The sequence below is a fragment of the Amblyomma maculatum genome, chromosome 6, assembly GCF_055883805.1.
Source record: "Amblyomma maculatum isolate TAMU_Amacu chromosome 6, ASM5588380v1, whole genome shotgun sequence".
In the NCBI taxonomy this organism is placed as follows: domain Eukaryota; kingdom Metazoa; phylum Arthropoda; class Arachnida; order Ixodida; family Ixodidae; genus Amblyomma; species Amblyomma maculatum.
The window spans coordinates 165,031,310-165,055,293 of record NC_139349.1 but is presented as its reverse complement, the minus strand read 5'-3'; the positions used below and the strand labels follow the sequence as shown (position 1 = coordinate 165,055,293).

The 23,984-nt window shown below is 51.2% G+C and overlaps 1 pseudogene; it reads left to right on the top strand.

The window, feature by feature from the left end:
• The window catches only part of LOC146187339 (uncharacterized), a 139,467-nt pseudogene that overhangs the window by 50,429 nt on the left and 65,054 nt on the right, over positions 1–23,984 (top strand).

Sequence of the window (23,984 nt, the reverse complement as noted above, 5' to 3'; positions counted from 1 at the left end):
CTCGCCAAAATTCAAAATTTAGAGGAAAAGCTATCCGCTGTGACGGGTGTCTCGAGTCCCGACGCCATGGAGAGTGAGCCCGAATTGCCGCCCGCGTTCGCGTCGGCAATGGCCGCGATGGAGGCGCGCCTCACCTCCCATTTCCAGAAAATGGTAGAAGTGGCCATGGGCTGCTTGGAGACCAAATGTAGGGCATCGGTCCCTGCAACCATCACCCGCTGCATAATATCAACCACCCGAACGAGCCATCGGCTCGAAGGGATCCAAGCCTTCAACAGGCCCAAGAAAATTGTCGTCAGCCCCACAGATGCGAAATCAGAAGACTCCAAACCCGCCCCCCCCCCCCACCCGGTGATGGCTGTGGGTCGGAGTCTCATAACCCCCATCTCTCATTTCCGTTCCTAATCATGGCAGGACGGCTTAACACGCGTTCTTAACACGTGCGCTTAAAGAGGCGGGTCGTGATCCCCTGCTGATTGTGGGTGACTTCAACGCCCCTAGCCACTAGCCAGCTATGGGGCTATCGTAAGGAGGAAGTGCGTGGACGCATGCTGGCAGAACTGGCGTCCACATTGGGCCTCACCCTCCACACCGACCCAGCATTTCCCACCCGCGCAGGCAACTCGGTGACCCGAGACACATGCCCGGACCTCACCTTCACTCGCAACATAAGACACGCAGACTGGATCAACACCGAGGCGACCCTCGGTAGCGACCACTGTATCCTCAACACAACAGTTTACACACGCCCCCTGAAGCGCCCCACAACGAAAGCCCGCATCTCCGATTGGACTACCTTTCGCCAAAATTTCCCAACAGAAACTAACATGAACATCACAGAGCAGGGCTACACGACCTGGTCCCAGTCAGTCACGGCGCACCTTCACTCCCATGAGAAACAAATACAGCTCACAGAGGTAGTTACGGACGTGGACAACCACCTCCTGCATCTCTGGGAAGCACGCCGTGGCCTCACGCGCCGCTGGAAGCGTCAGAAACACGACAAGAAGCTGAAAGCTTGCATTGCGGATCTCACCAGGCAGGCAGCAGAGTACGCGGCCCAAAACTCGCTGACTCTAACTAGGTGGACCGTTGCAACACGGCGGCGAGGCAAATGTCGAGCCGCAACACGTCGCGGCTCTTCCGAGGCCTCATCAATCCAACACAGACACGCACGGAAACGCAAAAACATCTACACAAAGCCATGCACCCATTCCAAGGAAACACAATGCAGCTGGCAGTGGCGCTACGTGATCGCTACCTGTGCACAATTCAGGACCCCCGCGGATCGGCCTATTCCTATGCAGGCAGGGAAAACTCGGAGTTGGATAACCCATTCCGGCTCCACGATCTGCGGGCCAGTCTGGCCAAAAGGAAGAAGGGCACTGCGCCAGGCAGGGACAGTTCAGTTCAGTTCAGGCGTTCAGTCGTGTCCGACTCTTCGTGACCCTATGGACCATGTCACGCCACGCTTTTCGGTCTCTCACTATCTTCTTAACATCACATAGCTTCATCTGCAATGCCTCGACAATGCCATCTAACCATCGCGTTCGCTGCCTACCCCTTCTCCGGCGACCCTCAACCTTTCCCAACATCAAATCTTTCTCCAGCGACTCCTCTCTTCTCATCAGATGACCAAAGTAGCTGAGCTGTAACTTTAGAATTTGACCCTTCAATGAGCAGTCAGGGTTTATGGTCGACAATATCGACTGATTTGATCTTCTGGCAGTCCAAGGAACTCTTAAGAGTCTTCGCCAGCACCACAATTCAAACGCGTCAATTCTTCGGCGGTCAGCCTTTTTCACAGTCCAACTCTCGCATCCATACATCACAACTGGAAAGACCATAGCACGAGTTATACGGATCTTGGTTGGCAGACTAATGTCTCTGCTCTTTACTACTCGGTCAAGGCTAACCATTGCTCTCTTTCCCAGAAGCAGGCGTCTCCTAATTTCATGGCTGCAGTCTCCTTCCGAGGTAATCTTGGCGCCCAAGAACAGAAAATCTGTCACAGCTTCCACTTCTTGTCCATTGATGCTCCAGGACTTGATAGGGCAAGACGCCATGATCTTCGTCTTTTTAATGTTCAGTTTAAGCCCAAACTTCTCACTCTCTTCTTGTATGCGCATCAGAAGTCTCTTGAGTTCCACTTCACTTTCTGCCATTAAAGTGGTATCATCCGCATATCTAAGGTTGTTGATACGTTTTCCAGCAATCTTCACCCCAGCTGAAGACTCGTCCAGACCGGCCTTCCTCATGATGCACTCTGCATATAGGTTAAATAGGCAGGGCGACAGTATGCAGCCTTGCCTCACCCCTTTCTCAATCGGAAACCAATCAGTAAGACCATGCCCAGTTCTGACTGTGGCCTGTTGCCCTTCATAAAAGTTCCTGAGGAGGCAGGTGAGGTGAATTGGAACTCCCATCTCTTGGAGAGCTTGCCACAATCTGCTGTGATCTACGCAGTCAAACGCTTTCGCATAATCAATAAAGCAGAAGTAAATGGGTTTCTGGAACTCTCTTGCTTTTTCCATGATCCAGCGAAGGTTGGCAATTTGGTCTCTAGTTCCTCTGCCCTTGCGAAACCCAACTTGCACGTCCGGAAGCTCCCGATCCACATACTGCTGCAGCCTACCTTGCAGGATTTTTAACATCACCTTGCTAGCATGCGAAATAAGCGCGATCGTGTGGTAGTTGGAACAATCTTTGGCACTGCCTTTCTTTGGAATGGGGATATAAACTGACCTCCTCCAATCCTGTGGCCACTGCAGGGTTGTCCAAATCTTTTGACATAATGTATGCAGTGTGTTAACAGCGTCGTGGTTGAGGTTTTGAAGCAACTCAGCTGGAATACCATCAATTCCGCTAGCTTTGTTCTTAGCAAGGCTGGCTAAGGCCCATTCAACTTCACTCTTCAGAATGCCCGGCTCGAGATCAGTAATCACAACCGCCCTATGTTGGGTTTGCACATCCGGGTCCTTCTTGTACAGTTCTTCTGTGTATTCCTGCCACCTCTTCTTTATCTCTGAGGCTTCAGTGAGGTCCTTGCCTCGTTTGTCCTTTATCACGCCCAGCTTAGCACAGAAGCTTCCTTTGATATCTTTGATTGTCTTATACAGAGCTCTTGTGTTCCTTAATTGGCTGTTGTCCTCAACTGCTTGACACTGTATGTTCAGGAAGGCATTCTTATCTCTCCTTGCTATTTTCTGAAAATCCGCATTGAGAACCTTGTATCTTTCTCTTTCCCCCATACCTTTTGCCATCCTACTTTCCTCAGCTATTTGCAAAGCCTCTTCAGATAGCCAGTTTGCTTTTTTGCATTTCTTTTGCTTTGGAACTACCTTAGTAGCAACTTTTTGTATTATATCACGAACATCAGTCCACATCTCTTCGGGCTCTTTGTCTTCTAGATCTAATTCTTGAAATCGATTCCTCACTTCCACAGCATATTCTAATGGAATCTGGTCCAGATCATACCTGAAAGGCCTTCTAGTTTTCTGCGTTTTCCTCAATCGAAGCTTAATTTTGGCAACAAGAAGCTGATGATCGGTGCCACAATCGGCCCCAGGCCTTGTTTTTACTGCTTGTATAGCGCTTCTCCATCTCTGCCGGCAAATAATATAATCGATCTGATTCCTGTACAGACCGTCCGGTGAAATCCATGTGTACAGGCGCCTCTTGTGCTGTTGAAAATGAGTGTTCGCTATGGTCAGGTTGTTTTCTTGACAGAACTCTACTAGCCTCTGCCCAGCTTCATTTGGCTCACCAAGACCGAACTTGCCTGTAATTCCGGATATTTCTTCGCTCCCGATCTTAGCATTCCAGTCTCCTATGAGAAAAACAACGTCTGATGATGGGGTGCTGTCTAAAAGGCATTGTAGGTCCGCATAAAATCTCTCAACGTCAGCTTCTTCAGCAGCAGTGGTCGGTGCATAGACTTGGATAACTGTTATGTTGAAAGCGTGACCTTGGATCCGAAGTGAAATCATTCGGTCGTTTTTGGGGTTGTACCCTAGCACTGCTTTGCCCATTCTTCTGTTTACTATGAGAGCGACCCCATTCCTTCTCTTGGATTCGTGCCCACAATAAAAGACATAATGGTCGCCGGAGTTAAATTTTCCCATTCCGGTCCACTTGAGCTCGCTGATACCCAAAATATCAATGTTCAATCTGTCCATTTCTCGCTTGACGATATCCAGTTTACCTTGCGTCATAGATCTTACATTCCATGTTGCTATGTGATATATCTCCTTGCAACATCGGACTTTTTGGTCGCTTCCCGACACATCCACAACTGAGCGTCCTTTTGGCTTTAGCCCAGCCGCTTCATTCGTCCTGGAGCTACTAGGAATCGCCCTTTGTTAATCCCCAGTAACATGTGGGACGCCTTCCAACCTGGGGGGCTCATCTTCCGGCGCCATATCGATAATGGTATTGTGACTGGCCATAGGGTTTTCTTGGCAGGAAATACTGGAGTGGGTTGCCATTACCTTCTCCAGTGAATCACATTTTGTCAGAACTCTCTGCCGTGACCTGTCTATCTTGGGTGGCCCTACACAGCAGAGCTCACGACTTCATCGAGTTTCGCAAGCCCCTCCGCCACGACAAGGCAGTGATCCATGAAGGGGAGGCAGGGACAAGGTCACCGTTAAACTTTTGGCTAACCTCCCTGACACGGCGCACCAGTGCCTTCCTTACTATATCAACGCAATCTGGACAGGGGAAACCCCCCTTCCCATTGAATGGAAGACGGCTCTCGTCACCTTTATTCCCAAAGCTGGGAAACCAGTCGACACGAACAACCTCCGACCCATCTCTCTCACCTTGTGTGTGGGCAAATTGATGGAGACGATGGTGCGGGACCGGCTGTCTGAGTACCTTGAACAACACAACACTTCCGCGGACACCATGTTCGGATTTTGCCCACACAGATCCGCACAGGATGTCCTGCTTCAACTCGACCGCGAAATACTGAACCCCATCACATGCACAAGAAACGACAAAATCGTCCTCGCCCTGGATCTCAAAGGGGCATTCGACATTGTAACACACGAGGTCATACTCACGCACTTGATTCAAACGCACTGTGGCACGAACACTTTCAACTACATTAAACAATTTCTCATAGACAGACTGTCTTATATCCGAATACAGGATCAAGAACACGGACCTTTTTTGCTCGGCACGAGGGGCACTCCGCAAGGCGCAGTGCTGTCCCCTCTGCTATTCAACGTTGCAATGATGCGCTTACCTGCTCAGTTGGGTGCGGTCGAAGGGGTGCAGCACGCGCTGTACGCCGACGACATCACCCTCTGGCCCACGCAAGGGCGTCTGGGGGGCATGGAGACGAGCCTGCAAACGGCTGCTAGCATAGTGGACCGCTATGCCCGCGGATGTGGTCTCCAATGCTCACCGCAGAAATCTGAATTCGTGCACTACGCCCCTCACGCTCATGCTCGACTCAAATTAATCTCACCTTGCAAAGCGGTCCCATTCAAGAATCTAAGGAAATCAGAGTTCTTGGGCTTTTTATACACAACCAGAGACGATGCGACACAATACTCGCCAAGCTCCGGCAGGTGGCGAACCAGGTAGGCCGCATGGTCCGCCGGGTTTCCAACAAGCGCGGTGGGTTACGATGCAAGGACGCTTTGCGGCTGGCGAACGCATTCGTGGCCAGTCGAATTGCGGAAACAGGAGGAGGATACTCTCGAAGTTATCCTCCGTAAAATCATGAAACGAGCACTGGACCTCCCGGTCTCCACCTCTACCAGCCGTCTCATGGAGCTGGGTGTGGTGAATACTTTCAAGAAGCTTCGGGAGGCCCACCTCACCAATCAATACACGCGTCTAACAAAGGCAGAGTCGGGTCGCCGTCTTCTTGCCCGACATCACATCCAACAAACCCAACTCACAGAGGAGAGATGCCGCATTCCCGAAAAATGGAGACGCGCCCTCCATCTGCGGCCTCTCCCCGCCAACATGTCCAAAGAGGACCATAATGGTCGGCGCCTGGCGCGGGCGGAAGCCTTGGACCCTTTAGCTGCGGGGTTTTTTTCTCGTCGCTGCACTCCCTCTGCCGGTTTTTTTTATGTTAGTTTCGTGAAAAATTTATGTTAGTAATGCACTGCGATGCTCTGTAGGACATGTAAACACTTTTATTCAAAATTAACAAAACAATTATTTCCTAATTAGGATTTCAAGGTGTTCAGAAAACGTTTTTGGTGGGATACTCTTCAAAACAAGGCACGACACAGGCACCGCTATCATCGGAGTCCGAATTCATAAGCAATTCCTGAATTTCTTCGTCTGTCAAACCGCGGACGCAAGCGGAACGCTGCCTCGCCATGGCTGCTCTGCCGAGGCCAAGACCAAGGGACGCATCTAAACAAATGCACCCCATCTGTCGCTTAAAATTTATACATGTTTTATGAATTTATGTGTCTTCTCCATAGATGGCGCGACATGCCTGCATCTTTTTTTTACACGAGTATAATCGGGAGCGGCAGGGAGCGAGTTAAAAAGTCAAAACGAGTATACTCGGGAGAAGCAGGGAGTGTGCATGTGTGGACACACGAGTTATCTCGGGAGAGGCAGTGAAAGGGCAAACCAGGAGTTTTCTATGTGGACGTCTCCAGCCCAAACCCTAGGGGTTGGTACACAGCCGCGGTCATCCACAAGGGCAAAACAGTAGATGGCCTTACGTTCAAGGCCCAGTCACCAACACACGCAGAAGAGGTTGCCATCGCCCTTGCAGCCTGTGACTCCTCCAAATACATCATAATCGACTCGCGAGGGGCTTGTCGGAACGTCCAGCAAGGGTGGCCTGCTACTCTAGTTTACCGCATATACCAAAATTGCAGTCGAGATTCGGATCCCGCGTACCGATCTCTCGTTTGGGCTCCAGGTCACCAAGGTCTCCAAGGGAATGAGGCAGTCGACGCCGACGCCCGCGCGCTTTCTCTCCGGGCATTTCCCACGGGAGCCGACGCGGACCAGGATTTTGATTTCAGCCCAGTTTACAAATGTAAAGAAATATGTGAATATTACAGATCTACGCACCTAACTCTTCCCACCCCGTGCAAAGGGCTGGGGAAGGCTAACGAGCGGGTGCTCCTGCGCCTGTTCACCAATACAATGTTGTGCCCGGCTACTCTAAAACATTTTGATCCGCAATTCGACGGGCTGTGCTCGCACTGTGGGGAGGTGTCTGACACCTACCACATGGTGTGGGCCTGCCAGAAAAACCCATCTTTGCCCCCTATCCCCAACCCCACCCGAGGGAACTGGGAGGCGACCTTGTCCGGCTGCTGCACCCTAGAGGCCCAAAAGGTCTTAACGCAGCGCGCCCGGGCTGCGGCAAACGCCAATGGAGTGCCTGTCTAGGCATCCCACCTAGTGTATATACCTATGTGTATTGTAATAAATGTTTTCACCACCACCACCACCTGGGGCATGCGTGCGTCTACGCTGTTGCTGGACGATTGCATCGCCGGCGACTTAATACCTCTGCTAATGGTCAGTTCATACTGTTTGTACTGTATATGCGGGGTCTCAATAACTCTACAGCTAGGGTGAAAATTAATTTGATAGCCGACGATCGAGAGCCACCGTGAAGAGGAAAAGTTTCCCCAAACCAGCACCGCATCCGCCATCTGCAGTTTCGACGTTCGAAGCAGCGCGCGCCGGGCGCGCCAATCGGAGCGCTGGAGAAATGCGTCACCCAAAAGATGCCCAAAAGTGACCATATAGCACCCTATGCGCCTCCCGTGCCGAACGCATCCGCCAGCTGGAGGAAGGCGGACGGGCGCAGCGCCTCTAAAAACGACCGTACGGGGGCCTTAATGCCGTCGCTCGCGCCGTCGGCTCGCGATGCAGTAGCTACCAGCCGCGGCCTAACTCCCGCTCCCTCCGTGAGGGAACGCTACAGCCGGAGTGACGTCATCCCTGAGATTGTTGTGAGACCGTTCAGAACGACGTTTGGGTATAGAGGCTAGAATTCGGGTACGCCCTCACACACCGAGTGTTAAGCCCAGCGTTGATCTATGGCCGGGCGGAGCTGCAGTTGTGCCACATGCTCCTAAATAGAAGACTGGGGCTCCAGCAGCTACCGCCGGGGGTGCGACGTTGGATGCTATAGGAGGTGGCCTAGCGGCAGGTGGAACCAACGGAGTCTCTAAGTTGGTTGGTTGCTTGGTTCGTGGAAAGGGAAAGGCGCAGTATCTGTCGCACTTGCTCTGTGGACACCTGAACCGCGCCGTAAGGGAAGGGCTGAAGGTGGGAGTGAAAGTGGATAGAGAGAAAGAGGAGCCGTAGTGGAGGGCTACGGAGTAATTTCGACCACCTGGGGATCTTTAACGTGCGCTGACATCGCACATCACACGGACGCCACTTCGTTTCGCCTCCATCGAAACGCAGCCGCCGACGCCGGGATTCGATCCCGGGAACTCCGGAACAGTAGTCGGGCGTCTTACCACTGCACCACCCCGGCGGGGCGGAGTCTCTAGGGATGCTTTCATTTCTGCTGGTGTAAAGAATGCCGTTACCGCCGATGCCGGAGCGGCAGTTGTACAGCCTTAACCTCACCCACAACCAAGTATATCGTTGCAGCCACGGCACTCCTTGCCTCGCTACTAGTTATACATAGAATAACCAGGTAGCACCCCGCAATAAACAATAGTCGAACCATAAGCCGTGGCCAGAGTGAATCACTGCATAACCATAAGCATAACCACAAGCACCACAACCAGCTTCACCACCAGCTGAACCTAGGCGTAGCCATAGCTATTGCTTTCACAATTACCAGGCTTAACCAAGCTAAGCCACTGCCAATTTTATTGTTCAATAATGTATATATCTTTTTATTTTTACTTACCCTTTCCTCCGCAGCTGGGGTTTACTTACCAACTCCGCAGCTGGGGTTGACTCACTATCGGCGTCAGCAGCATCAGTCAGTCGCTGCTATCTCTTCCCTCCTCCCTTTATCGCGTTGTCCGCTTGCTGCGCGCGCTTCTTCCCCCATCGTTTGCCCCTGGGTGTACACGCCGCCCCCCTCCCCCCTCTTCCTGCGAGTCTCCGGTTGTCTAAGCACCGGCTCGAACTTAATTTCTTTCTTCACTCCTCCTCCAATGCAACCCCTGTGCGGTGGCAATCAGAGAGCCAGATCGGTGGCGGCGGATCTGTATATGTGCACCGCCCGAGCCGAAACATGCCGTTCGCCACTGCGAAATTATCTGCCAGTTCTTTCTGAGCCATGAGCGAGACGACCGGTGGAAGTCCTCCGTCTGCTGCTGCTGCTGCTGCTGCTGCTGCTGCTGCTGCTGCTGCTGCTGCTGCTGCTGCTGCTGCTGCTGCTGCTGCTGCTGCTGCTGCTGCTGCTGCTGCTGCTGCTGCTGCTGCTGCTGCTGCTGCTGCTGCTGCTGCTGCTGCTGCTGCTGCTGCTGCTGCTGCTGCTGCTGCTGCTGCTGCTGCTGCTGCTGCTGCTGCTGCTGCTGCTGCTGCTGCTGCTGCTGCTGCTGCTGCTGCTGCTGCTGCTGCTGCTGCTGCTGCTGCTGCTGCTGCTGCTGCTGCTGCTGCTGCTGCTGCTGCTGCTGCTGCTGCTGCTGCTGCTGCTGCTGCTGCTGCTGCTGCTGCTGCTGCTGCTGCTGCTGCTGCTGCTGCTGCTGCTGCTGCTGCTGCTGCTGCTGCTGCTGCTGCTGCTGCTGCTGCTGCTGCTGCTGCTGCTGCTGCTGCTGCTGCTGCTGCTGCTGCTGCTGCTGCTGCTGCTGCTGCTGCTGCTGCTGCTGCTGCTGCTGCTGCTGCTGCTGCTGCTGCTGCTGCTGCTGCTGCTGCTGCTGCTGCTGCTGCTGCTGCTGCTGCTGCTGCTGCTGCTGCTGCTGCTGCTGCTGCTGCTGCTGCTGCTGCTGCTGCTGCTGCTGCTGCTGCTGCTGCTGCTGCTGCTGCTGCTGCTGCTGCTGCTGCTGCTGCTGCTGCTGCTGCTGCTGCTGCTGCTGCTGCTGCTGCTGCTGCTGCTGCTGCTGCTGCTGCTGCTGCTGCTGCTGCTGCTGCTGCTGCTGCTGCTGCTGCTGCTGCTGCTGCTGCTGCTGCTGCTGCTGCTGCTGCTGCTGCTGCTGCTGCTGCTGCTGCTGCTGCTGCTGCTGCTGCTGCTGCTGCTGCTGCTGCTGCTGCTGCTGCTGCTGCTGCTGCTGCTGCTGCTGCTGCTGCTGCTGCTGCTGCTGCTGCTGCTGCTGCTGCTGCTGCTGCTGCTGCTGCTGCTGCTGCTGCTGCTGCTGCTGCTGCTGCTGCTGCTGCTGCTGCTGCTGCTGCTGCTGCTGCTGCTGCTGCTGCTGCTGCTGCTGCTGCTGCTGCTGCTGCTGCTGCTGCTGCTGCTGCTGCTGCTGCTGCTGCTGCTGCTGCTGCTGCTGCTGCTGCTGCTGCTGCTGCTGCTGCTGCTGCTGCTGCTGCTGCTGCTGCTGCTGCTGCTGCTGCTGCTGCTGCTGCTGCTGCTGCTGCTGCTGCTGCTGCTGCTGCTGCTGCTGCTGCTGCTGCTGCTGCTGCTGCTGCTGCTGCTGCTGCTGCTGCTGCTGCTGCTGCTGCTGCTGCTGCTGCTGCTGCTGCTGCTGCTGCTGCTGCTGCTGCTGCTGCTGCTGCTGCTGCTGCTGCTGCTGCTGCTGCTGCTGCTGCTGCTGCTGCTGCTGCTGCTGCTGCTGCTGCTGCTGCTGCTGCTGCTGCTGCTGCTGCTGCTGCTGCTGCTGCTGCTGCTGCTGCTGCTGCTGCTGCTGCTGCTGCTGCTGCTGCTGCTGCTGCTGCTGCTGCTGCTGCTGCTGCTGCTGCTGCTGCTGCTGCTGCTGCTGCTGCTGCTGCTGCTGCTGCTGCTGCTGCTGCTGCTGCTGCTGCTGCTGCTGCTGCTGCTGCTGCTGCTGCTGCTGCTGCTGCTGCTGCTGCTGCTGCTGCTGCTGCTGCTGCTGCTGCTGCTGCTGCTGCTGCTGCTGCTGCTGCTGCTGCTGCTGCTGCTGCTGCTGCTGCTGCTGCTGCTGCTGCTGCTGCTGCTGCTGCTGCTGCTGCTGCTGCTGCTGCTGCTGCTGCTGCTGCTGCTGCTGCTGCTGCTGCTGCTGCTGCTGCTGCTGCTGCTGCTGCTGCTGCTGCTGCTGCTGCTGCTGCTGCTGCTGCTGCTGCTGCTGCTGCTGCTGCTGCTGCTGCTGCTGCTGCTGCTGCTGCTGCTGCTGCTGCTGCTGCTGCTGCTGCTGCTGCTGCTGCTGCTGCTGCTGCTGCTGCTGCTGCTGCTGCTGCTGCTGCTGCTGCTGCTGCTGCTGCTGCTGCTGCTGCTGCTGCTGCTGCTGCTGCTGCTGCTGCTGCTGCTGCTGCTGCTGCTGCTGCTGCTGCTGCTGCTGCTGCTGCTGCTGCTGCTGCTGCTGCTGCTGCTGCTGCTGCTGCTGCTGCTGCTGCTGCTGCTGCTAAACGAGCTGCCAGAGCAGAGGCCCAGCGCCGTCGCCGCCAGAATCCAGAGCAGTAAGCGAGGCTGAAGCAGAAGCTCATCGCCGCCGCCGAGAAGACCCTGCCGTTCGCACCGCCGAAGCGGAGGCTCATCGCCACCGTCGAGAGCAACCAGGTGTAAGCGACGCTGAAGCAGAAGCTCGTCGCCGCCGCCGAGAAGGGAGTCTTTGTTAAAGGAATACGTGTGAAAAAAAAAAAAAAACATTCTGTGATAGCGCATACATGTGTTGCTCGATTTCTCAGCCTCAATCTATCGAAAAGGTGAAACAGCTTATTTGCTGCGCTCAAATTTCGCATTAGGAAGTAACGTAATCGTCGGTAATTTTTTTTCTGTGGACACCGCAACCGCGCCGTAAGGGAAGCAAGATGGGAGGAAAGTGGAAAGAGAAAAAGAGGAGCCGTAGTGGAGGGCTACGGAGTAATTTCGACCACCTGGGGATCTTTAACGTGCGCTGACATCGCACAGCACATTTGGACACCTGCCTGCACTGTAGGGGAAGGGAGGAAGGTTCGAGTGAAAGCGGAGAGAAATGGGGGGCCGCAGCGGAGGGCTCTGGAGTAATTTCGACCACCTGTGGAGACTATCTTCCCTGATAGGGCTGGAACAGGTAGGTCACCGCCGCTTGCGGCGGGGGCTAGCCTGCCACCAAATATTTATGCGAAGCATATTGCTAGAGGTAAACCACAGCCCTTCGTGACGGTTACACGCCGTGCAAAGAATGTGGAATGCTACGCCACACCGCGTGATACGCTGACGTCACGACAGAGGAGAGTCGGGGGTCCAGCCAACGCCTCCTATAAGTCTAGCTCGCGCCGTCGGCTGCGGTTGCACGCCGTGCGGACCACGTGGTATGGTGACGTCACACCACGTGATACGCTGACGTCACGACAGAGGAGAGAGATCATATTATTTGGGAATGTAACAACAGCCCAGGAGCTAAAGAAAATATAGATAGAGACGCCTGGGAGACCCTGCTGCGAAGCGAGGACCCCGCTCAGCAGCAGCAAGCCATCCGCCTGGCGGCTGAGGCCGTGAAGCAACAATGTATATTCACCAGACCTTAGTTCGCGAGGCTCCTGAGTAAGGCTCCATCAGGCCTGCGTGCCGGGGAGTCCGAAACGGAGCTTCTTCTCGGTGGAAATAAAGGTTTTTCAACAACAACAACAACGGGGGACCGGCTCGCGCCGTCGGCTGCGGTTGCACGCCGTGCGGACCACGTGGATGGTGACGTCACACCACGTGATGCGGTATCGTTTGGAGGTAGTCCCATCTTTGCTCTTGTAATGGCGCTCTTATAGCGAGGTACGCGCTCGTACGCACTACCTATTGTTTCTTTGTCTAGGTAACAAAACAAATTGCGCTATTCGGTTTGTACAGTGTCCGTAGGGACCGCTTTATCGGCTTTGGCGGTGTAGTTGAAGGACCACCATGGCGTTGATATGGCTCGAAGGGTATACATGAGGTGACCTCACATCCATGCTTGGTGAAGACGTAACGACCGTTGGTGCACGTCAAGCCGGCTGGACTCGGGTAGTTTACGGGGAGCCTTTCCCATACGAACGTGTTGTTGCCGAAGAAATCAAAATCGTTGATTCCTTTAGCACGTCGGTGTTCTAAGAGCTTTTGCTTTGCGTACATATTCGCGTAGTGGCAATCGAGTATCGTTGGCCTGGGGGACATGTTCATTGTGCGTGTCGGTAACACAGTTAGATAGAGATGAACGAGTCATGCTATTACCTAGTTTTATACGATGGGGAAACATTGTGCATTCCAAGTTTTAAACGTGTAAAAGCACGTGTAACCAAGGAAAGAAAAGTTTAGCCAAGTGTAACCATGGAAAGCCGAGTTTAGCAATCAATATGCTTCGCATCTGACCAGGCTTAACCAAGCTAAGCCTCAGCCATTTTTTTTATCTGTTGTAGGCTGTTATTGCACCCGCCACCGCTTCGGTGGTGGACGACGGCTGTTGTTGCGGCGCGCGTCTTTCTTTCCCTCTTTCTTTTCTATTTTCTCTTCTGTCTGCACGAGGCAGCGGAGGTGGCTCAGCTGCACAGCCAGTAGCAGGCCCGTGCATTTTCTTTTCCTTCTTGCTACAGCCACAACAACAACAACGTCTAGGTTATCTTCTTATATCCCTGTCATACCTCTGTCACACGGGCCGTTTCAAAGTCCATTGAGTCGATGGAGATCGAACTCAATGGAGATCGGCAACTGCCACATGGCGAATTTCAATGACAATCGAACTTGATCGGCATTAACTCGAGGTTCGCGAATGGCTACTGCAATGCCAAGGAACATTGAGAGCAGCCCCGCATTCAAGGTAAGACATAGGACATCAGCTTAAAGAAAACAAGCCATGTTCGGGTTTGAATTATTTAGACTGCATTAAACAGCTCGTCAACTAGTTCTTTGGGAGTCAAAATGATCCCTCTAGAGAATGTGAGATGTGTGGGAGCATGAGAAATCGTTAGAAAACGGAGGCGGGTTAAATTTGTCTACCCATTGCAAAGATTGCAACTGTGAGCCAATGCTTAACGGTATAAGGATTCTGGGCAGGAGTCGCGATCAGGTGGCACGGGAAATTCTTGAAGCCTTCATGATCAAAAAGAAGGGTAGCATTTGTGTTAGCGACTCGTCTGTATCCCTCCGTAGAAATGAAGTTTCATTCCTTGATAATTTTTTGTGACGGCATGCACTGTACGACTTTAAGCCCGGAATTTTTAACGGCCTTGTGATGTTTAGTTAGGCGGGTTGTTAATTTCGTCGCCCGTTTGATTCTGCATTTGCTACCAGTGCTTTTTGTTGCTCTTGTTTTAGGTTTGACCGCTGTTGTTTTCTTTTTGTTTTGACTCTGCTTTTGCTACGATCGTTTTTAGTTGCTTTTAGGTTCCTGACTGTTTTTGCTCCCCCTTTTTTGACTATGCCTTTGGTATACGATTGTGTTTGACTGCTTTTGCTTCATTTCTTTGACTCTCCTTGAGCTACAAATGTTGGTGTTGGTTTAGGTTTTTGACTGCTTTTGCTTCCTTTGTTTGACTCGGCCTTTGCTATGATCGTCTTTTGTTGTTGTTGGCCTAGTTTCTTTTACTGCTGTTGCTTCATTTGTTTTGACTCTGCTATTGCTACGATCATCTTTTGTTGTTGGCTTAGGGTTCTGACTGCTTTTGCTTTACTGTTTTGACTCTGCTTTTGCTACGATTGTATTATCGTTTTATTTTTTATTTGTGAGGGTTCGGGCTGGTCGCTTCTAATGTCTTACTCTGCTGTTTTCGGTCCAGACTGCATTTGCTATGAGATATGGCCTGCCTTCCTTTTTTAAAAAAAAGGAAAAAAAAAGGAAAAAAAGGAAAAAAAAAGTGTGTTCTTTTTTCCCTCCGTTTTTTTTTTCCGTTTTTGATAGTTTGTCTACAGAGGTTAGAAATATCTTGTCTGATTTCCTGTTGGTGCTGCTCGGAGTTCACGTGTTGGGTTTGGAGCGGACTGTGGCGATGAGTGTGATTCTTGAGATGGACGTATAAATATGCCACCTTTCCGTTTATAAATAGTTGGTAGTGTGCGCATGTGGTGTCCCCTTCTTGTCTGTGTCCGTTTCCGTGTTGCGCCGCCGTTCAATTTCATCATGCACCAACTCGCCCCCCAGGCAGTTATTCTGGAGATGTGTTTAGATGTAAACAAACTGACGCTGTTCCAGGTGGTGTTCTGTAGCAGTGTGGCATGTTGCAGTCTTTCGCCCATGTTCGCCTTTTACTACGCTTTGCGGCAACTGAGACCAAGAAGAGCTCTAAATGTGCTTATAACAATGGGGTGGCGCAGTGGTTACGGCGCTCGACTACTGTTCCCAAGGACGGGGGATCGAATCCCGGCCTCGGCGGCAGCTTTTCGCTAGAGGCGAAAAGCAAGGCGCCCGTGTGCTGTGCGATGTCAGTGCACGTTAAAGAACCCCAGGTGGTCGAAATTTCCGGAGTCCTCCACTACGGCGTCTCTCATAGCCTGAGTTGCTTTGGGACGTTAAACCCTACAAACCAACCAACCAGTAGCTATACGAACGCAGCGAGTACTACTGCCGAGCTGGAGGAGGAGGAGGAGGAGGTAAACTTTATTAAAGAAGAGGTCGTAGGCGCGGGGTGGGTTGACGTTCCCATCCCCGCGGTGGGCTCCTCTTCTAGGCCGGACGCCAGGTGGCCGACCGACGATGTCGTTCGGCGACCTCTTCGGCCCGCTCCGTGACTCGGAGTTGAACCTCCGAGTCGGAGCTGAGCAGCGCGGCCCCCCACTGAGATTGGGTAGAGAGCTGCAGACTCTGTGATGGCTTGTCTTGATTACATGAGTAAAGGATGTGTGGTGCGTCTGCCTTTTGATGTCCACAGAGAGAACAGACAGGGCTGAACTGCTCTGGGAACCATATGGAGTACATCTACGGATTAAAGAAAGTGTCTGTTTGAAGCTGCCGCCAGGTGACTTGTTGTGTTTTACTTAGAGATCTATGTGGTTCTGGGAAGATTTATCTTTCTTTCTTGAAGTGGGTAGTAATTTCTTTGTAGGTTGTCATCCGCTCCTTGGTTGACCTGAGTTCAGGGCAGTGCACCTCCCGGTTAACTACGAATCCTCGGGCAAATTGGTGCGCTGCCTCGTTCCCAGGATGGTCCGAATGAGCAGGGACCCAGATCAATGTGATAAGGCGGGTATGGGATGTTTTTTGTAAGATTTTGATGGCTGCGGAGTGAACCCTTCATTTTGCAAAATTTCGAATTGCGGTTTTAGAGTCGCTAAGGATGTATTTGGCAGTGGTGGAGGTAATGGCTAAAGCTATGGCAGCCTCTTCGACCTCCTCCGGAAATTTTGTTTTATTGATTGTCGCCGATGCGAGGGGAGAACCTCGATGATTGACAACTGCCAGGGATAAGACATCTCTGTCCGCATGTTCTGCCACGTCCACGTGCGCCGTGTCTTTCTGTACTGAAAATCTTTCGTGTAATTTTTGTGCCCTAGCCCTTCTTCTGTCCGTATCGTATTCTGGATGCATGTTTTTATGCAGAGGACGGACTATTAATTGCTCGCGCACGTGTTTTGGAATCGGCAAAGTGTGGGCATGGGTCCCTTCATATTGTATTCCTGCTGTTTTTAGGATGAAACGTCCCGTTTCAGTACTTGATAGTCGTTTGTATTGTGCGGTGAGGTGTGCTTCCATCATTTCCGGTAAGGTGTTATGAATTCCTAACTTTAGTAGTGTTTCATTTGGAGTATGACGAGGGAGGTTAAGCGCAATTTTATAGGACTGCCTAATTAGAGAATCCAGGTCGTGTCTTTCTTTAACTGTGAGGGTGACGTATGTTGTAGAGTAGATAACTCCTGCTAAGAACGAAGGCTTCTACTAGTTTCTTGGTTTCAGCTTCTTTAACTCCTCCACGCCTATTCGCGATTCGTCTGAGGAGGAGGGAAATTTGGTTGACGGTGTCTTTCAGTTTCTTAATTAGTGTGTCGTTTTTTTTTCTTTGACTGTATGAGCATTCCCAAGATTGTTAGTGTTTCCACTTCTTGGATGGCTGCACCTTCCGCGTAGATTTCGATCGCAGGCGCTTTATTCTTTATTTGACGCTTTGGGTGTAGAATGAGTAATTCAGATTTCTGGGGGGAACACGCGAGTCCCGCGGCTTGCGCCTCCTGTACGACTACGTCTACCGCTTGTTGTAGCGTATCTTGTATCGTGCCAATACTCCCCTTGATGGTCCGAAGGGTGATATCGTCTGCGTACAAAGAGTGTTCTAGGTCTGGGATTCTTGCAAGTTCGTGTGCTATTTTGATTAGGGTTATATTGAATAAAAAGGGGGAGAGGACCGATCCTTGCGGAGTTCCTCTATCTCCTAAAGTGAAGGTGTCGGACTTGATAGTGCCAATTTGAATTTTAGCCGTCCTGTCGGAGAGAAAGTCCTTGATTTAGTTAAACGTGCTTGCGCCTACATTCAGCAGCGAAATAGATTCTAGGATTGCTTTGTGATTAACGTTATCAAATGCTTTGGTTAAATCTAGGGATAGGATTGCCCTGGTACTCCTTTCTTGCTCATGAGATAGGACTTCGTTTGCTAGTCTCAGCATTGTATCCTGTGTTGATAAATGTGGTCTAAAGCCGACCATAGTGTTTGGATATAAATGGTCTTTTTGCATGTGGGACTGGAGTCTGTCTAGTATGACGTGCTCTATCAGTTTTCCTATGCAAGAAGTAAGCGAAATAGGTCTGAGGTTTTCGAGCGCCAGCTTTTTGCCAGGTTTTGGGATGAATTTAACGATGGCATGCTTCCAAGACGCTGGGAGTTTTCCCTCCCTCCAACACTCGTTCGCAAAGTCCGCGAGGGCTGTGATAGAAGCGTCGTCTAGATTTCTGAGTGTCTTATTGTTAATGCTGTGGCAGCATTGCTGGCGCAAAATGAATGCGGCGGTTGCGCATCGTTCGTCGTCGTTCCGCCGTTGCTTGCCTGTGGTGTCTGGGGGTTATACTGAGCTGTGAAGTATTTTAATACCCTTCTCTGAGCGAATTCATTTAAATATATAGCACTTAGTGCGATGTCCGCCTCGTATTATCCTGTTTCATTTCATATTTTTTTGCTCAATGTTGTTACCCGTGGCGCTATCTGTCGGATAGCGCCACGGGTAACTATTCAATGCTCATTGAAATTTGCCGTGTGGCAGTGGTGTAACTCGATGCCCATCTAAAATTTCAATGGCGATTCACTCAACGGGAATTCAGATTGCCCGTGTGACAGAGGGTATCTCGCAGGAAGTTTCAATCCCCATTGAGTCGATATAGATTGAACTCAATGGGGATCGGCAGTGGTGCATCTCGATGACCCTCGAAAATTTCAACGGCCATTCACTCAATGGACATGGAGATTGGCCGTGTGACAAAGGTATTAAGGCGGAAGCCTTTAATGACTCATCGTTTTTGACATAAGGTTGTTAGCAGAGTTGTCACGCTTTAGAGAACGAGAGTTAAAAACAAATTAATAAACCTTGTCTCCACTGAGTATCGGACCTCCATTCCTTGGATCACCAACTGCGCCACGCCCCAGATCATGAAATTTTCTTCATAATTCCCCTTGTCTACAGCGAGTCTAACGGGATTCCGCTAGTGACAGATACTGCGCCTTACATTTCCTGTAAACGAATTATAGAACGCTGGTGAACTTTGGTGCGTTAAATGAAATGCTGGCTGTGTTCGACAAGAGGCGCGCGATGTACCGCCACGACAGGTCATGAAGCTGACTCCACTGGGCATCTGACAACACTATAGTCTGACCAACACCCTCTAGACTAAGGCCCTTCTACGGAAGCCGTGACGTCACGCCAGTTGCCCCCGGCGCCCTGGACGCTACTTTCGGCCGCCTGGCATTCGCGTTGAATCTGTCACGGCTGCTTGTTATAATGACACCCAGGTGGGCGTCTGTGTCAGGCTTTTTTGCATTCGGTAATTATTAAGGAGCTTGACTAAAACTGGAGTATATTGTTTTTCGCTCCACCGAGGCATGCACCGCCAATATCTAAGACAGCTTTTAGACTTGTAAACAGCGTTCTGAAATAGATGGTTTGGTTTGGTTTGTGGGGATTAACGTCCCAAAGCAACTCAGGCTATGAGAGGCGCCGTAGTGGAGGACTCCGGAAATTTCGACCACCTGGGGTTCTTTAACGTGCATTGACATCGCACAGCACACGGGCGCCTTGCTTTTCGCCTCCATCGAAAAGCTGCCGCCGAGGCCGGGATTCGATCCCGCGTCCCCGGGAACAGTAGTCGAGCGCCGTAACCACTGCGCCACCCCGGCGGAGCCGTTGCAAATGCTTTTATACAAATGGTTTTATTGACAGAAAGGGTTTGAAGAGGCCAATTTAATGTTTTGCTTAACGTCTTCATTTTTCTGTCCGCAGCGTTTTTTTTTTGCGCTGCATATTAAATGTGATCGTTTCTCATTTTACAAAAGTTGTTCAAAGTAACATTGGTTGCGGCACGCACTACATGCCGCACTAGAGTTTCTGGTGTGTGACCATCAAGGGGACATTGCGCAGAAATGAAATGCCGTGCCGGGGGCGGGGAGTAGGGGGCCTCCTACATCGGTGGAAAAATAAAGTTCGTAACAACAACAACAACCTACGGGGCTAGCCTGCCACCGGATTTGTATATTGTAGACCGTCATTGCACCCGCCACCGCTTCGGTGATGGACAACGGCGTGGCCCTACGGGGCTGGTACTGGTTCAAGTGAGCTGGGCAGTTCGGGTAAATAGATGGTACGGCATTGGACACTAGATGAACCCTGTCACCGTCAACGGTCAAAGTCTTTTCTGTCGCTGCATCAAAGTGTGATAGCTTCTTCATTAGGTATTTCTCTTGGAAGTGAAGTTCACAAACTTGCGCAATGTGTGAAGAATATGTAGTTACTTATTGCCGGTATATGGAGACACTATTACATAATATGTGTGTTGTTAATTAGTCCAGCACAGTACTGCATTCCTGCCCTGGTCAAAGTTCACTAAGACTGCCAGTCTTTTCATGTCAAACATTATTTAAGCCCTTTCTGACCTTCTGGTCGAGCACGCGGGACATGCGGAGTACGGCATAAACTTCAGTTTCTCACCATTTAATGCACACTGGGTGTGAAATACCTTCGCGGGATGGCTCTAATTCACAATTCATTCCTACTTGCATCTTTTCATCCTTTGGAAACTCGAGAACACGCACATTGAGGCCAGTGTCAGTTTTCGCGAAACCCAGGAACTCAACACCGCCTCATGTTACGCCCCGTCAAGCGTAGTCTTCTGCGCAACGCCATATCCTCGTTTCAAGCACTGGTGATGCTGGTCACACTTCAATATTTTGCACGTACTGATACATGCAAAAATGCATGCATATTATTGAAAGCACACTTGAGCGCGAGAAAGCTACCCACAAATCACGTCAACGCAGAGCTGTGCAGCACCAAACTTAACCAAGAGAGTAGTCAGCGACGACTACAAAGCTGCTATTGAGTTTCTCAAACATTTGCACTGGTGGTGGTGGTAGTGGCTATTTATTGTATATACAAAAGTAAAGAAAAGATATTTGCCAGCCCCGGTATCTGTTATCTGATATCTGATATTCACTAGTATACCGTCTAAACTACTTTAGCACAATATTTTTTCCAATCTTATGACCCACCTAGAATCAACGAACTTTTTCTATCCGAATCAACACGGCTTCCGGAAGCAGCTGTCATGTGAGACCCAGCTCGCCGAATTCACCCACGACATTCTACAATACTTAGATAACCTTGTCCAGATCGACGCTTTCTTTCTCGACTTTTCAAAAGCATTTGATCGTGTTTCCCATAATCTTCTTCTTTTTAAGTTGTCATCGCTCGGCATTCCACAAACCTTGCTCTCCTGGCTAGAGCAGTTCCTTAAAGGACGTAAGCAGTTCATATGTGTTAATAACTGTCGCTCAGCTTTTTCCGACGTAACATCCGGCGTACCTCAAGGTGCAGGCTTATCACCTCTTTTATTCCTCATCTACATCAATGACCTACCGATCAACATAAAATCAACGCTACGTTTATTCGCAGATGACTGCGTAATTTACAGCCCCATCCACGGCGCTAGCGCCATTGCCGCTCTTCAACAGGATCTAACCACTATTTCAGCGTGGTGTGACAAATGGCACATGCCTCTTAATCTAAATAAATGCCAATACATATCATTCTCCCGCAAAAACACAGTTATTGATAGCACTTACAACATAAAATCGGTCGCCGTCACGAGAACATCATCTTATAAATACCTAGTCATCGCTGTCATGGACAACACACATTCAGACCATCTGTTCAAAAGCATCACGCACACTTGGTTTTCTCCGGCGCAATCTAAAATCTGCATCACCTGAAGTAAAAAAGTTGGCATACATAACATTCGTACGTCCTAAATTGGAGTACGCGTCATCTGTCTGGCATCCATCACAATCGTATCTCATCTCAGACCTTGAAGCCATTCAAAATCGCGCCGCCCGTTTTATTACATCGCAGTACTCAAGAAATACCAGCGTAACATTATTAAACGATCCCTCGGCCTTCAAACACTAGCAACTCGCCGTGTTATTTCCCGGCTATGCCTCTTTCACTCTTTCTTTTATCGCTCACCAGGACATTTGTTGCTGCAGCCACCCCCACGTACGTCATCCCGCATAAACCACAGTAACCCAATCGCACGCATTAAAACCCGCACCTCCGCAATGAGCAGTTCATTTTTTCTCGACGCCATAGTGCTCTGGAATGGCTTTCCCGACAACGTAATTACATGCTCCGATCGCCGCCTTTTCCGTGGGAAACTGGCTAATCACTTCTCATAAACATATTCATACTGCGACACCGAAGTGCCAACTGTTCCTTGTCTTCTTTTTGTATGTTTATTTCTTGCTTTTAGTTTGTATATTATTTTACACTTTTTTGGTACCCCGTGTATTTTTTCCCCCTTCCTTCTTTTGTTTTCTCTGCTACTACCCTCCAACCTGTATGTACGCCCCCCCCCCCCCTTATGTAATGCCCTCGGGCCTTTAAGGGACAAATAAATGAAATGAAATGAAATGAAGCACCTGAACCCGAACCTGTTTCCGGGAACGTTCGGAGAAAGCCTTTATTGGCTCATACTGTCGTCGAAAAAGCTCTCCGGGCGAGCGGCGCGCCTGATTGGTCGAAAGAGAAGTAGCATCACCAGCCACCAAAATCGAAGCGACCAACCAGAAGTCGTTTTGTCTAGCGTTCCGGCCATCTGCAATCCATGCTTGAACGCGCCAAGGAACGCCATGCGACAGCAGCGAGCGTGTACCGCCCAAACGCCAACGATGTGGGGAGAAAAGAAAAAAAAAACTGATTTATTTATAGGAAGGGAAAGGCGCGGTAACTGTCTCACTTGTTTTTCTGTGGACACCGCAACCGCGCCGTAAGGGAAGGGAGGAAGATGGGAGTGAAAGTGGAAAGAGAGAAAGAGGAGCCGTAGTGGAGGGCTACGGAGTAATTTCGACCACCTGGGGATCTTTAACGTGCGCTGACATCGCACAGCACACGACGCCTCTTCGTTTCGCCTCCATCGAAACGCAGCCGCCAAGGTCGGGTTCGAACCCTGGGGAGAAAAGAACAACTAGCGTGACGTAGACAGCTGGAGAGAGGAGGATGTGAGCAGGCCTTCTAAAAGTCGAGATGGTGTTAGTCTGACCCAGCCATCCGTGCGGCGCCTTTCATTTGCCGCTTTCTCGGACGCCGCACCACACAGCAAACGGAAGCAGAGGCAGATGTTTAGGAGCCGTTAGTACAGCAGGCATCAGCGCCGTTTGAAATTAACTTACAGGATAGAAAAGGCGCTGTGTTTGTCACAATTATCCGCGGACACGTGCACCACGGCGTAAAGGAAGGGAGGAAGGTGGGAGTGAAAGAAGAGAGGGAGATAGAGGTGCCGTAGTGGAGAGCTGCGATGAAATAGACTCCCTTGATGGGGCTGGGGCAGGTAGGTGACCGCCGCTTGCGGCGGGGGCTAGCCTGCTACTGAATTTTTATCTGTTGTAGGCCGTCATTGCACCCGCCATCGCTTTGGTGGTGGACGACGGCTGTTGCGGCGCGCGTCTTTCTTTCCCTCTTCATTTTCTTTCTTCTCTATTTTCTCTTCTGTCTGTACGAGGCAGCGGTGGCAAAGCTACAGAGCCAGTAGCAGGCCCGTGCATTTTGTTTTCCTTCTTCCTACAGCCACAACAACAACAGCTGCGATCCACCTCGCTATAATGAATTTATGAATTTCGCCTCATCGCATTTTAGTGGTGCAAAGTGTTGGTGGTTAAAACATTTCTTGGAGTTCTACAAGGAGGTACGTATATTCGGCGCGGAGCCTTAAGGGCCTCGGCCTTACAGTTGCTAGGTAGAGACCCTAGTCAGGGACCCCAATGGTGGTTGCCGCCGCCTGCGCACGCCACGTTAAGGCCTTTTGGGCCTGTAGGTCACGAGCTGACGACGTCATAAACCGTAGGAACATGAACGTTTGAGTGTAGCGGGGCCGTGCGGGGGCCCAGGGGACTGCGCGCCCCAAGCTCCTCTGTTAAAATGAATGTTTTTACTAGTTATTTATTTATTTATTTCAGTTACCCTCTTGGCCCGGTGGGCATTATAGAGGGGAGTGGGACTTAGCAAAAACAAACAAAAAAATAAAGAAAAAAAAGGACTACTACTAGGTCACAGCAACTGAGCAGGGTCGCCTCCCAGTCCTTTCGGGAAAGATAAGGAATGGGGGGAAGGGATGCGTTCTGTTTTAGGCCTCAAGGTGGTTTTAACCTCCGTGCAATAACTGCAGAGATGCTCCTGCGCGCCGTGTGTAAAGGAGCCGAGCGAAACTTCGAGAAAGCCCACTACCTCGATCAGGTGAGGACCAATCCAACCAATACCTTTCACCGTAAGAAACAAAAAAATAAAGAAAAAAAGGACTACTACTAGGTCACAGCAACTGAGCAGGGTCGCC